Raw genomic sequence first — 12723 nt, 5'->3', positions numbered from 1 at the left:
GGTGATTGGGATGTTTGTTATTATACTCAGTTTCTATCATATAAGACCCCTTACATCTACCGATAGTTGCCGGGGAGGCAATGAGGTTATTAGTTGATAGCGCTATTAGGATTGGCACCCTCACACCGTACCGGGGAGGACGGGCGTGAACTAATTACCTTGACCACTTGACCAATGCTTTGATAGAGGCATTGGGGTTGGGCAAATACATCTTGTAGCCATTGCGATAATTGAGTTAATAACAACATCAAATCAAATCGTTGAACTGTTTTATACACATATCTGGTAACAAAACGCGTTAACAAAACTTTGAACTCACCAGCATAGCCTGACACACTTGTATGCATGCTTGCAGGTCGTTAGGTTCTTGACATGGACTTGCTATCTGGGAGTGCTGGAGTGGTCATGGGTCGAGACTCTTGGATATATGCTCGTTGATTATGAACACTTGTTTTGAAACAATGGATTTACTATTTACCTTATGCTTCCGCCGAATAACTACTTTTGATTTATATTTTGCAATTAATGGAATGTTTTATTTAAATATTACGCGTAGTTCAATGTGATTGGTGGCTTGGATCCTGGTATGTCACACATCCCGCGGTGATTCCGCATGTGGTATTTTGGGGGTGTGACAGTTTGGTATCAGAGCCACTGGTTATAGTGAACTAGGTTTTAAAACGATTTTATTAAACCAGAGTATAACCGAACAACTTCGAAAATCGACCATGACACTCAGCTCTTGATTGCAAGGTTCGTCTTCGGTTTACTTTATGCATTATTCGTTTAGTAGTCACACACTCACAGCTTGCATGAAACAACATACTAGATACTATGGTGATTTGAAAGTGTGACACTACTCTTCGACTGTTGTGATTCGTAAACCTGTAGCACCTTCTGTTTTGCTATTTGATTTCGGGGGAAACTTTTAGCGCAAGTTAAGAGGCACTGAGATGAGCATGCAAATTGCCTTATTATTATGGGTGCACACATAATAAGAACGTGAGGTGTATGCGAGTCCCAGTGAGGCTTAACGAGTGTGAGAAGGGTTCTGCCTTATTGTGTGTAAACTTGGTAGTTCGTAGATTTCAACGTGATACCTGACTCTTACCTCATCTCGACTCTTAAATTTGTTCCCTCTCCTTATATAGAATCATGAGTGGACGAGGTCATGGACGTGGTCACATCGCGATGACCCAAGCTGAGCTGACAAACTTAATCAACACACGTGTGGCTGAGGCTTTGGCAGCCTACCAAGCTGGTACGATATGTGCCAATTACCTTTTGTTCTTGTGTCGCGTGCACAACTCTTACCCCTGTAATGTGTTTTCTTTCGTCCATTAGGTCAGCAAGCGCAAAACCTGTAACACCCCAAAAACTCGAATTATTCAGTTACTAGTATGTACCACGTTTAAAAGAAGGAAATGAAATAACTAGGTTATTAAACCTAGTTATATGTTTGGTTAAAACAAATAAGGATAGGAAATTAAGTTAACTATGAACAAATGACAAACTTGAGGGGTTGATTTGGAAAAGATGGAAAGATGAAATATAAAATAAAAATAAAAACTCAAAAACACACACTGAATGTGTGTGGGGGTGCATACGATCGCACATGAGAAGAGGCAGAAAGGGGCACAAACCCTAATTCAAGATAAACCTTCAAATTGAAAGGGGAAACTGGCTCTAATCAGATGCATGGACCTAGATTCTTAATCATCTAGACTTTCTACACATGAGGTAAGTTGTAGAAGTTAATTTTATGATTTGGTGTGAAGTGAGACTATGATCAAACTACGAAATTGTATGAAATTGTGAATGTAGAGGTGTTAAAATCACCATTTAGGTTATGTTTTATGAATAAGTTCAAGTAATTTAGTGATTTAAGGTGAAACCCATAATGGTGAGTGAAGGTGGCGACTTGGGTGTTCTACCCATGTCCAAATCCTTGTTTGATGTACTTGTTCCTAGCTTGAATCTATGTTAGTTGATGTCAATTGATGATAATAATTACTAGGGTGCTTAGACTTGGTGAAAATCCTAGGGAAAACTGCACGTTTTAAAGGGTTAAGAACCATCTTGACATATTAAAGAATCATGTGTTAAATGGTTGCACATTAAGTGTTTGATAAAATGCCTACATGAAACTTGAATTGATTGAAGTTTGTGTTAAAAAGTTAGTAAATTCGTCACTTTGGACAGCCCTAGATTGTCATCTTGTAAAGGCCGTATCTCATTCGTTATTAGGAGTTAGACAATGAGCTTTATATCGTTGAAAAGGTTGTTTTGCATATTACATTTCATATTTGGTCATAAGAGGCTGGTTATGAGATTTAATGGGTCAAAACAACATTAAAAGTTGGTAAATTCGTCACTTTTGACAGCCCTAGATAGTCATCTTGTAAAGGCCGTATCTCATTCGTTATTAAGAGTTAGACAACGAGCCTTATATCGTTGAAAAGGTTGTTTCGCATATTACATTTCATATTTGGTCATAAGAGGCTGGTTATGAGAGTTAGTGGGTCAAAACAGCATGAAAAGTTAGTAAATTCGTTTTGACAGCAAGCTGTTTACACATAATTTAGTTTCTGACCTGATATTTCAAAAATCGTATAAAATCATAGAAAAATCGTATGGAGGTGTTCTTTATATGCCTGGAAAGGTATTTAAATGAAGCACAATTCTTATTTGAAAGTCGAAGTCAGATTATGTGATTAAAAAGGGGGAAAGTGACCCCGAACAGCTGCTGCATGAAAAATGCAGCAATAAAAATAATGTGTTTTATGAACTTAAAACATATGATTTTCTAGTTACCAATTTACTAAACAGTAAATATTGCTTCGCGTGAATGTTTACAGTTGTTAAGGTGTGTTTAAAGCGTCTGTATGTAATAGTTGGAAGATATACTTATCTATAAGTGGTTTGACTTCTAAAAGTCCCCAAAACTAGTATCTTGATAAATGTGGTAATAAAATCCATAAGGTCTAATTATTATGATATTTGATGGCTAAACTAATCATCTTATGGATATGATGTAATAGCTTGACTCTTGACAAGCTATATGGGATCTTGGAGAAGAATGGGTTAAACGGATCAAGTACGCAAAGAAGCTCTAAAGGACACAAAGTAAGTAAAGCTTACATCTTTTGTAGAATATGAATTTGTTTTTATGAACTATAAATACGATAAAATCGAAATGTGGTTTCCGACGCGATATGATACATGTCGGAGTAGATAGAAACGATATAAACCATGGTTAATAGTAAAAAGGGGCAAATTGGTAATTTAGTCATGAATGACTAAGAATTAATGAGTTTTCGTTAAGGTTACCTTATAGTGTAACTAATAAAAGAGATAGCGGGGTAAAATCCGAAATGGGTCGGATGCGTGAATTTGAAATTAAAATATCAAGTTTTATAAACATCAATATTTGGTCAGTTAGACCACACGGGTCAAATGGTAGTGATAATACCATTTGACAAATTCAACTAATGTTTGGTTGGCAAGTCACTTGTTCATAGGAGCGAATAGCAATTTGGATAATTGCGTCGCCATAAAGTTTCGGCTAATAAAGCGAGGTATAAAAACGGGTCTATGCGTTGACTCGAGCCAAGTACGCGACGAAACGTTTTGTTGTTGTTAATTGTTAATACGTAAATCTTATACATTGATGATATATGAAAGTTCGAGATGTAAAAATGTTTGATTTGTCTATAATAAGGATTTATGATAGAATATCAACGAGTTGAGCAATAACAGGTGCAAACCGGGTAAATGGGTGCAAAATTCCATAAGTGCTAAGCCCGGGGTTACGGGTAAAGAAACATTAAACACACAAGCCGGTAGTTGAAGCGAGAATGCGAGTACATTAAAGGATTTGGGGATGGGTTGTCAAATTGAGCATTTAGTCCCATGCATAGGAATGTGATTGAAATAGGATTTATTGCTTATTAGCAAACTAATCTTGTGTATGTGTTTATACAGTTTAAACCAGTTGAAGTAATAAGTTACTAAACCATTGTCTTGAGTATGAAATAAGAATGCAGGTATTCTTTTAACATCGTTATCAGGGTTAAAGAATTTGGAATGCATGAATGTACACGGAAAGCTTATTTGTGGGGATTAGTATGGGAAGAAGGAATGCGGACTGGCTATTGATTACGTATGTCTAGTTTAGGAATGATGTCATTGTATCTAACCGATGTATATGTATGTGGTAAATGCAGGTGGCGTGGACTTAGCATCTTTACGAAGAAAAGAAGGTTTGAAGATCGAGTCAAGAGCGAGGGTTGTACGGGAAGGATCGGTCACATAATTTGACCAAAAAATATATATATATATATATATATATATATATATATATATATATATATATATAGGTCTTGAAGTATTAATATAACAGGACGTGGTAAATCCTTTTTAACGAGTGTATGAATTTTTGTAGTTGAACCTTCCTGTAAGTATTATGTCTAGTAAAGAACGAAATTTTTGGGCTCTTATTTTCCGCTGTATCGTAATTTAAGTTATTACACGTTAGTCTTACACGGAATTGTTCTTATTATGAACGGGTCATGCCCGAACTTTTTTAAATAATAGTATGATAATAGTCCCTTTTGGAATATGAAATTTGGGCGTTATAAGTTGGTATTAGAGACTTGGTTTGAGGGAAATCAAGTAGAAGGAGGTGAATACTTGAACTCAAACCTGTGTGCTCTTGTGACAAGGAACCCGTACAATCCAAGACTCGATCAAGGCCTAAAGTTAAAAGCGAATGTAAGTATGTATTAAATTATGTATTTGAAGGAAACTAATAGTATGTTATGTGAAGGGTAAGCGCAATTGCTTGGAAGGGATGATCTGTGAATGTGGTCTAGGACCGGCACCAAGGCATGTAATAAGATATATTGACCCAGGTACGTAAATTTAGCATATGGGTGCATGTAATGGTAAAATTTATCAAATGAAGGAAAATTGTTAATGAAATATAATAATAGGATGGAAACGAAGTTATGAAAATGTTACACGTGCCGAAACCTAATTCTTCGGGCATAAGGTGACGATTACACGAAGACACGAAACTAGTATGTGGATTGTGTACATGGCCAGTACTCAAGAAGCATATGACGTTCGTGAGACCTTTATAATTGTTGCAGGTATGTCTGTTAGAATTAGGTAGTAGGTAGACATGAGGGTGAAGAGAAAGGTAAGACTTTCAGGGATTTGAAAGTACGAATGATATGTTAGAATCTGCGAGAAAGATTTGAATCATGAAAGGAATGAAAGTATGAATGATATGTTAGAATCCGCTAGACGGATTTGAAACATGAAAGGACTGAAAGTATGAATGATATGTTAGAATCTGCGAGACGGATTCGAAACATAGAAAGGAACGATTAAAATTAAAAATAAAATAAATAAATAAAAGTTCGAATGTGTAAGTGATTATAGACTAAGCAACTACATATTCTTTAAAAAGCGGATATTATCTAAGTTACGTCTTAAATATATGTATATATATATATATACAAATATGATTGTATGCAAGAATGGTTAAAGGGACGAATGAGTCATGCGGGTCAAATGGTAATCGCCATTTAAACCTTGTACTTAATGTTTATTTTGACAAGTTTTATGCTTATAGATAAGTGTAATGAATGGCATGCATTGTCACAATTGGAAAGAAATAACCATTGTAAGTTATGGATACCGAGTCAAAAGGTTTTGATTCGTGCAAGGTATGTATGTACAAAGGTTATGTTTTCTTTTAAGTAGGGGCTTATAGCTCGATTAGAGAAGGATACGGCAGAAATGGGTAGTTGGTGGACATATGGTCAGAATGTATTTTACAATTGGATTCTGAACAGTTAAATAAAGCAAGTGATAGTTATTAAGCAAGTAACAGTAAAATTAGCATGAAGTATTTGATTTACTATGTAGGTAAAACCGATGTAAGCTATTGTAGTAGCAAGAAACCTTAGGGGCTGTTTGGCAACATCTGAATGGTTAAGTGCTGAATCAATAAGAGGTCTGAACCATTAAGTGCTGAACCAGTAAGAGGTCTGAACCATTAAGAGCCTGTATAATGCCTAACCGTTCAGAGTCAAATGTCTGACCAATTCAGATTAGAGGTCTTAACCATTCAGACTTTGTATAAATCTTAACCATTCAGAGGCAAATGTCTGAACCATTCAGACATCTGCTCGTGAAACAAACAGTCTGAACCATTAAGTGCTGAACCAGTAAGAGGTCTGAACCATTAAGAGGCTTATTAAGAGGTAAACAAACAGCCCCTTAGTTGAAAGAAATAAGCTGTGAGCAAGTTACATGAAAGGTATATTACTAAATGACTCTTGTGGGTCAGAATGAATGGCGGGCTACGACCCGAACAATAACTTAAGTAAGGACGGGAAGGGTAAGTTTTGCAAGAAGAACGGAAAGGATGTAATAAAGTACTTGTATGTAAGCATGAATGGAAAGAAATACAATTTTGTACTTCATTACAATTACCGCGATAGTGGTATAATGAACTTCTCGTTGATTGAATAAATAGACTAATTTGCCCGCAGCTGATTGAATGAATGATTTAACCTTACGAAAAAAAAAACGGATCATGAAACGTCTACTATCAGACCCCAAAAACGTGACAGCGGAATACAAAACGTAATTGATGTAGTGAGTGATACGATAAACGAAGTTCAACACGTTGATTCTACGAATACCCGTGTGTCTCTTCCCCAACCCCAAATTGCAACCCAAAGGCCACGGAATTTGAAGTGAAAAATAAGTTTTCTCAAAATTCAAGTCTGATTGTTTCATTCACTAAAGGGACATATAAATAATGACAGAAATTCGAAACGGGCCTAAAAAAGACAACGGGCCAAACACAAGCCCAAAAACAAAATGCCCAAAATACTTGAAAAAACATAAAAATGGAAAAAACTAATAGAAATAAGCGTTTTCTCGGCTCGGACGATGACCCAAACCGCCGTAGGCGTTTGCAGCAAGATAGAGCTCGTTCTCCCGTTCATTTTGACTGGTCACACGCCCCAAACGGACCCCCGTAGCCCAAGTTAGAGCCATTTCAGTGAAGCCCCTTTAGTGACCCGATCTTGGGCCTCCAAATACAAGATGGCCCGCTCTTCCACGCTTGGGCCCGCATCAGTAATGGTGATGGAAGTTGGTGCCCATTAATATCTTGTTGAACGATGCATTTAACTGTTGGACATATTAACTTAATTAAAACATAAGTTTTTAAACATAACGTTTCGAAACATGACACAACCACGATCATCACTTCCACCGGGTATCAGAACAATTCGGAATTCAATCTGTCTCGCAGGGGGCAATCCAGGTAAGTCTTCAGGAAAAACTTCTGGATAATCACGAACAATAGGAATCTCTTCGATTTTCCTACATTCGGCCATCGTATCCACCACATTAACTAAGAACGCAGGATAACCCTTTCGCAACAACTTAAGCATCTTCATAACACTGACGACACTCGACACTCGACTCGATCGGCCTCCATGAACAACTATCGCTTCACCACCATCGAGAAGAGGTATCCTCACATGCTTCTCCGAGCAAATATTCTCAGCTTTGTTCTTAGATAACCAATCCATTCCCACAACTACATCAAAGCTCCCCAGCTCCACTGATAATAAATCGATACTAAAACTATGATCATCTAACTGAATACTACAACTGCGAACGACCTCGCTAGTTTCTATCAGTTTACCATTTGCTAGTTCTATCGAGTACTTCTTACTTAGCTTACTTGTTGGTGAACACAAAAATGGTTCAAAATTTTCGAAACAAAACGCAAGTCAGCTCCGGTATCAAAAGTACAAACGTAAAATGGTTATTGATAAAAAAAAACGTACCAGTAACAACAGCAGGATCGTCACGTGCCTTTCCAGCATTCATCTCGAAAGCTTTGCCCTTGGCATTCTGACCCTTCAGTTTCGGGCAATCTCTTTTGAAGTGTCCTTACTCACCACACTCATAGCATCCCTCGAGTGTAACTCCCTCCGATTTACTCTTAGCATAGCACTCACGAGTCATATGTCCTATTCGGCAACATCTGGCGCACTTTTTCTGCTCATCACCATGAGTCTTCTTCTCAGGGCCACTCCTGCCATCTCTAGCATTATCCTTTCCCAACTCTCTCGAGTTAGCTACACATGCTTTCTCCAAACTGCGTTTCTTCTCACGTTCCTCTTCGGGATTCTTGTTTGAGCTCTCAGGCTTGTGCTTCTTCGAATCTCCAGATCTAGGTTCGGAATACTGAACTACTTGAATGGTTGACTCGTTATGACGGCCCGATATCACGCATACTGTTGCCACATCTTTGCATAGAGCACCAGTAAATGATCTTGGGCTACAACCCTGGATTGTTTTGTGTGTACACCTATGTACTGTTCACAAGGTTAATGAAAATTAGGAATACGTTCCGATTATGTCATAACACATGAACTACTAAAACTTTCCGATCATATTTTACCTGGAGGGTTTCCAATCTGTACCCCACCAAAACCATACCCGTGAGCACCACGTCCACGTCCCTGGCCATTATTTTGGTTAGCATTATGATGTTCCATGGCAGCATTAATGTGTTGGGCTATGAGTTGAGCCAACTCTTCCGGTGTGGTAGGTAGTCCAGAACCCTCTCTTGCTTTTGGTGGCATTTCGTCGTTTCTATTATTACAACAATAATAATCACATGAGACGATAACCAAAAATAATTCAATCATTAAATGCCAGTGGACCAAACATTGCACATGCATAATATCCACATATTAATGAGAATAAATTTTTTAAACCAAAAGTAATTCAACTGATATTATCATAGAAATTAACAAACTTGTTTCTAGTACATACAGACTACCCTTGGCATGTCTACGTCGACACCCAAAACAAGTTAACACAAAATTTTCACATAATATCCCAAAAATATAACTGGCACGCAGGCCCCAAGCAAAGAGTATCTGACAAAACAACCGACAAAAACGAACAAACAACAACAAACAACATCAACGCTTCAAACCCCAAGAAATCTAACATCCTCCTGACAAGCTCCTCTAGATCCACTATCCTCCAGTGCATTTGATCCATAGCACTGTTATCTAAATCCTTTGTAACACCTCGTAAAATCACGTCCAATGAAGTATTGACACGTGTAATAAACCCTAATATAGTCAAACCTTTAATTTAAGGGACTAATTTTTTCGAAAAATCGAAAAACATTAATTATGAAAGAACTGGAAGTATTAACATACCTAAAATAAGTTTCTAAATAACCTTTTACGGTTTTATATTCACAAATGAGCCACTTGTTGATCAAGTATAGCCGTTTGCGGAATTAATTGAAAGTTTGCGCAATAAAGGGTTAAAAGCGTCAACATGTTAATTCTTACCTCTGAGTGACCTTTTAACAAACCGAGAGCTTCATATGGTTTTATTATACTCTCGGGAATGCCAATCGTTGGCCGTCCAAGGCTTTTATGCCTTTAAGTGGCGTTACGCGCAACTTTGCAAGTTAGAGGGACTAAAAGTGTCAATATGTTTAATTATACCTCTGAATGACCTTTTAGCAAACCTGGAGTATCGTGATATTTAATAATACTCCTAAAAATGTTTAATATGGATTAAATAAGGCTTCGATACTATTAAACGATGAAATGCGTAAGTTTGCGCATTAGAGGGACTATTTGCGTCAAACTGCAAAAGTCTATCGATTCGTATGGTAACGGACCTTCCGGAATATGAACATGAGTTAATTATACCCTAATTATCCTTTATATAGCTTAGATATAGGCTTAGAGGTGTTTGGTGCGCAAAAATAAACTTTTAAGTCATGCAGGGACTAAAAGTGTCAAAAGTGCACAAGTTTGCATTTTCGCGCAAAACTCACATTCTAAATATCTCCGGACATCCAAAAATTTATGTAAGCACTAAAATATTTTATTTTAGTGTTTGGCTTGATAAAATTCCATTCGTCGCGTAATTTGGATCGTTTTTGCGTTCATTACGACTTCCGTCGTAATTAACCGAACAACGCAACCGTACGACCAAACGAACCGACATCCGAGATGTTTTTGAACATATTTTAAGTTCCCTATACTTTAACTTCATTTTAGAGCTTTGAAATAAGGTTAACGGGGCTTAAACGTGTCAAAAACGCATCAAAAACCAAGTTTGGGGCTTCAGGGACTAAAACTGCCATTTTTGAAACTTGCTGGCTTGCACAAGGCTTACGGACCGTAAGCACAAAGCCATACGGTCCGTAAGGACTCCCCAGTCATCAAAAATGTATTCCAGCTTGTTCCAGCTGTTCCCCTCTTGTGCAAATGGTTTTTATGATCCTATGTGCTGGTTTGGGGGCTCCCATGGTTTTAAAAATCAGTGGGTGCAAGTGTAAGCCCATGATCAAAGCTCGGGAATCGAGGAACGATCTTAACGGTGGACCGAATACTATAAATACCCCCAAGCATTTCACCCCCAACTCACACTTGCTTTATGAATTCTCTAAGTTGGAGACCTTGCTCTTCATACCTGAGAATTTAGGATCAAAACCTCCTTGCTTGGACCCTTTGTAAGTGTCCTTTCGTGCTTAGTTTAAATGTTTAGCGGTTATAGCCGAAAAGTCAAGCGTTTGCGATAAACGCTTTGACTTTTAAACGGTTGAGCCAATGTTCGTAACGAACATGGCTACGTGACCGTAATTAGGTAGGTGATTAACCCTCAAAAGGGCACCTCCTAATTACCACGTTTACTTAGTTTAATTGTCGGGTCAAATAAAAGTCAATCGGGTTAGTTTAAATAAAATTGATAGCTAATAATATAGAAGCTATAAAATCAGTTTTGTCACTTTAATAACTTGGTAAATATTAGTTGAACATGCCTAAGCATGATTCAACCCGACAATTCTAAGTATAGGCTCGGTCCGGAACCGAAAGTCGCAAAAGTTGACTTTTGCTTTGACTTTCAGTTCTGACCCGATTTAGATTAATTTAGATATGCTTTAGGATTCCATTAGGACCGTATTATAAGTTAGTATAACCCTCCAAGGTTATACAACTTGGTTCCATAGAAATCCTAGTTCATGCATGTTTCCGTTAAATGTCTAAATGTTGACCGTTATGCCTTTTTGACCTTAAAACGATATTTTTGAAAATGTGAGAGGATAGAAACCTTCACTACTGAATTATAAACTTGTACCTAAAATTTGACATCAGTTTGAGGTCTAGATTAAGAGTTATGCTCATTAGCGTAAATAGAAAGCTTTTTATTAAATAAATGGCGTAATTAGCGTATAGCCTATCTAAACCCAATTTTTGATATCAAACTTTTTACCCACTGATATAACATATTATTTTGGGATTTTTGGAGATTTTTAATTATTTTTAGGCTGAGCATAACATAGGGTTCTAAGCTTGATCCGGTAGTTGTCGGTTTTGCCCTTTTGGGCTATAAAATGAGTTTTACAAATCCTTTTGATGCCAAACCTTTTTCTACTGATCTAATATGATAAATAAATTATTTTGAGCCTCCTGGAATAATAAAAAAAACATCAGCTTTCCTTTGAAAACCCGGAAATGGCTCCAAATCACCTTTTTAAGCGTTTTTAACGCATAGTATGTATCAAAACTATTTTAAACATATAAGGGTTGATGCCTACTGATATATTCAGTAAATTTTTATATTTTAATAGTAAGGAAAAGTTTTAAACTCAGATTTCCAAATTTGACCTTTAAACCTTATGTGAAATTACCAAAATGCCCCTTCGGTGCATAGTATGGTTATAATTAATAAATTTCACATACATATGATACCCTACTGTTATAACTTATTAAATTAAGTATTTTTACTGATTACATTAGACCTGTAACTCAGATTATTATTCAAACTCTCTTATAACCTTTTAAATGACCAAAATACCCCTGTGTGGCATAAATTGGTTTTAAATTCGTTTTGGGCATAACGGAAGGTATCTTACTGATATCACAACATATTTAAGGCATATTAACTTAGGAAACATGTATATGACTCTTATGGCTACCCGTCACGCATATTTCGCGTTCGGATCGGTTTATGTAACTAGTTTGCATAAAATAACCGAAACGGGTCAAACCTTATCATTTTCACTTCAAAATCCGGAATGTGTTTAGTTTATCCATATTATACAAGTCTTTGTACTTGTTGGGTCTAAATAACATTCTAATCCGGTTTGCGCTTAATCATGCGTTTTGAACTGTATCCTCCTTTAAAACTAACCGGTCTAAGCATAGGCTTAATTAAGACCCGTTAGGAATCTAATAGGTTATTAAAAACCTTCGTTCCAGATTAAGAGCCCCAGTAAAGGTACTTGTGCTTGCTGATTAGGATATACGGCTGAGTATAAATTGCATTGCTAGCTCAGGTAAATACTTTTAACTTATTTTCCCTTATACGGGCTTGGGATACGGTATTATAAAAAATACCGCTTGGTCGGGTGTAGAAACCTTTTAATCGGAGATGATTAAATTGCATAATCCCGTTTTAATCTGTATTGCTTGATAACAAATAACATTGGGGGTTAATGACCGTGTCCTGGATATCCTTGGCTCATTTAAAAAGTGAATGGCCACAACGTAAGCACAAGGTGTAGGCATAACACCTCCTGTTGCTTATGTAAAGCATATACTCACTCGTAAGGGTGTCTTCTTGTGAGATTATATTTGT

General features: G+C 37.0%; 1 long non-coding RNA gene across 1 annotated transcript; it reads left to right on the top strand.

Moving 5' to 3' along the window:
- Positions 1-1601: 1601 nt before the first annotated feature.
- Positions 1602-5186, top strand: LOC110887367. Its single transcript, XR_002563257.2, has 3 exons — positions 1602-1740; positions 3042-3126; positions 4227-5186. It is a non-coding gene; the product is annotated as an uncharacterized LOC110887367 (long non-coding RNA).
- The last annotated feature ends 7537 nt before the right edge of the window (positions 5187-12723 follow it).

The sequence above is a fragment of the Helianthus annuus genome, chromosome 11, assembly GCF_002127325.2.
Source record: "Helianthus annuus cultivar XRQ/B chromosome 11, HanXRQr2.0-SUNRISE, whole genome shotgun sequence".
Taxonomy (NCBI): Eukaryota; Viridiplantae; Streptophyta; class Magnoliopsida; order Asterales; family Asteraceae; genus Helianthus; species Helianthus annuus.
Note: the sequence above shows the minus strand (reverse complement) of the source record. Positions and strands in the feature narration are given on the sequence as shown.